Source organism: Malus domestica, chromosome 15 (genome assembly GCF_042453785.1).
Source record: "Malus domestica chromosome 15, GDT2T_hap1".
Taxonomy (NCBI): Eukaryota; Viridiplantae; Streptophyta; class Magnoliopsida; order Rosales; family Rosaceae; genus Malus; species Malus domestica.
This window is the reverse complement of record NC_091675.1, coordinates 26,424,282-26,427,201: the sequence shown is the minus strand read 5'-3', so window position 1 is coordinate 26,427,201 and position 2,920 is coordinate 26,424,282. Positions and strand designations below refer to the sequence as shown.

The 2,920-nt window shown below is 32.7% G+C and overlaps 1 long non-coding RNA gene across 1 annotated transcript; it reads right to left on the bottom strand.

The window, feature by feature from the left end:
- Positions 1 to 834: 834 nt before the first annotated feature.
- Positions 835 to 2,677, bottom strand: LOC139192376 (uncharacterized). Its single transcript, XR_011576516.1, has 4 exons — positions 2,100 to 2,677; positions 1,898 to 1,949; positions 1,043 to 1,745; positions 835 to 920 (listed from the first exon to the last, which is right to left on the bottom strand). It is a non-coding gene; the product is annotated as an uncharacterized lncRNA (long non-coding RNA).
- Between the last annotated feature and the right edge of the window lie 243 nt (positions 2,678 to 2,920).

Sequence of the window (2,920 nt, the reverse complement as noted above, 5' to 3'; positions counted from 1 at the left end):
TCACCGAAGGACGTAGTTAGCTCATTAATTACTCGGCCTGCGCGCCACGTAGGCTTTGTAGTTTCTAGGGTCAACAGTACGATAAAAGTCCTTAATGACAGTATCAAAGCAACTATAATCACAAAGAAGTTGAGAGATTACTTTCTGATTATCAAAACCACTCCTGGAGTTATGCAGACACAAAATCTCACAATATTATTACCACGACCTTATGCATAATAGGAACAACACTATAATCATCTGCCTACCAGAAATTAACTCTTATACAGCAGCAAGTTTAACATTATCTATTCTATTAAGAGAAGATGGCTTGTCAACTTTTTGCCCTTTTTTTTTCAATTTTGCTCTCACTTTTGAATACACAATGTTGACATGAGAAGAGCAAAATACTAATTTTGTACATTTTGACAAAATGACAATCATATTCCCATTTTTCCTATTTTACCCTCACTTTGATACACAATATTTACATAAATAGGGCAAAATGGTAATTGTGTAATATTAAGATAAATATGCCCTTATTAGGAGATCTCATCATCATTGTCTCATACTCTTTAAAAATTTTAAAAACTAATCACACAGGAAATTTAACAAAAAGCTTCTAGTACTGTTCACTTTAACAAAAAACCACATTTTTATATTAAAAAGTCAATCATGGTACTATTCACTTTACCTTTTTATTTTGTCCTTAACGTTAAAACTCAAAGTTTTCAAGTCATTTTTATTAGTTTTCCTTAATCATAAACCTTAATAAAAAAACAAAAAAGAAAATGAAATTGTTCACATCTTCTAAGTAATAAATTGAAAATATCAACTTTATGGTAAAAATATAAAACACTTATAGGCTTGCTCAGAGCAAAAGCTTTGAAAAGCTTGTCAACGTCCTCTAAGGTAGTTGTTTCGTCAAACGAAACAGTGATCTAAAAGGAGTTTAACATTCAGTAACCTCATGAAGTAAAAGCACTCCATCCTCCGTCCTCAGAGAACATTTAGTGAAATAACTGATGCAAGAGACTCACAAAAATAAAAATAAAAAACTTACAATGCTCGAGTCTACTAATCTCAAATTTAATCCAAGCTTGTTAGCAGCATCCGAAATTACATGTGCGTCAGCAACCTTAACCTTCACAGTGTTGAAGAAGGGAAGGCTCTGAACTTCCACGGTTCCAAGTTTCTTCAATCCAACTGCAAATGCTTGCGATGAAACAATGAATATGAATAAATGTTGACAGAAATTGATAGTAACTTAATATCCCCAAAGAAGTAATGAGAAAGTATGAAAATCAACCCCAAGGTGATGCACAATCAGAGATTCAAAAAAGCCAGACAGAATGATAGCAACAAATTTAAAAGATTAAAAAGAAGACAACTAACCAATCTTTGAACAAAGAACACACGGATAGAAAACATAAAATTAATAACAAATGGGGGAAAATGAAGAACTTAAAAAGATGGAGAAAGGAATATGATACCAAACCGAAGAGCTGAGCCCAAGTCAGTAAGGCAAGTCAAGTAACATGTCTCAGAGAGATTGAACTCGGCTGCCAAAACCTGCAACCATTGGTCGTCTCTATCTTCCTCCAGCAAGCAAACCGCTGCTGGGTTCCCCTTGAAAGCTAAGCCAGTGAACGCATCCACTTGCACACGCACTTCAGCACTCAATTCATACACACAGGAGAGACAGAGAGAGTACCACAGAGTATTTTGTAGATTTCTTCACCATGGAAAATGAGATGGACCAATGCCTTAACCAAAACACAAAATAACCATCAAACATTAAAATTCCAAAATCATTACTCAAAGTGCTAAAAAGGGCTATTACCACCATTAAAATTACCCTTTTGTGAATTTGAATCAGAAGTTTTTGATAAATAATAATGTGAACCTTCATAGTTACCTCAAGGCCAAAAAGCCTCTGGATCTATTCCCATGATTGATGTCTGGTTTACCTACTTGATAGATTAATGTAGACAAATGTGAATTTGTTTAGTAATTAGTAATCTTTGTTTAACCGGTATTTTTATTCCTACTTAACAAACCAATTTGAATGGCTTAAAACTCAAAAAATGCAAAATTTAAGAGAAAAGTTTCAATCAGACCTTATTTCAAACACATTGCTCTGTTCTTCTTAAGTCTGCAAAACAACACCTCCACCAACATTGATTTACAGAATCTGTTTCAATCACTTACTCATCAACTCAATAGAGCACAGTGTTCAAAAGTTACTATTTACAGAATCTATTGTCCAGTGAGGCTCATCATGGGGAAAACACCGTCCGAAAACTTTGTCCACAAACCCCTAAAACCTGTATCAAGCAGATGAAATAGACTCTAGTTTCGTTTGGGCAAAATTCAAAACTTAAAACCGGGTCTTAGAAAAGCTTATTAACTTCTCAATCAACAACCTTAAGCTCTAAAGCAGTTCATTACCCTAATCTCAAAATTCCTCCACCCTTCTTTGTGAATATAAAGACATCCTATTTTTTTACCACATAAACAACAAATCACATGTGTAATATATATTTTTCTTTTCAAATTTGAATTTGGCGTATCACTACCAAAATCAGAAATTTAATCTAAAAATTGTACAAAACATACTAAAAAACTACTAAGTTCAGATAAAGGAAAAAATTTCTCCAACACCCAGAAAGTTAAAAGGCAAAAATCTACAAAATGATGAAAAATATAATAAAACCCAATTATATTTAATGACAAATTTGAAGTAGATCCAAATTTTACATGAGTATAAGATCCATTTTGTTATACAACGATATTTTATTTGACACAATGAGGTGAGGTACACATCCATAAACGTTATATAGCTTAAATACTAATATATAATCCCTGATTCATTTTAATTGTGCAGTATCTCTGTTGTTTTTCTTTTTTATGTTTCACTATTTTACATAACTGTTTATAA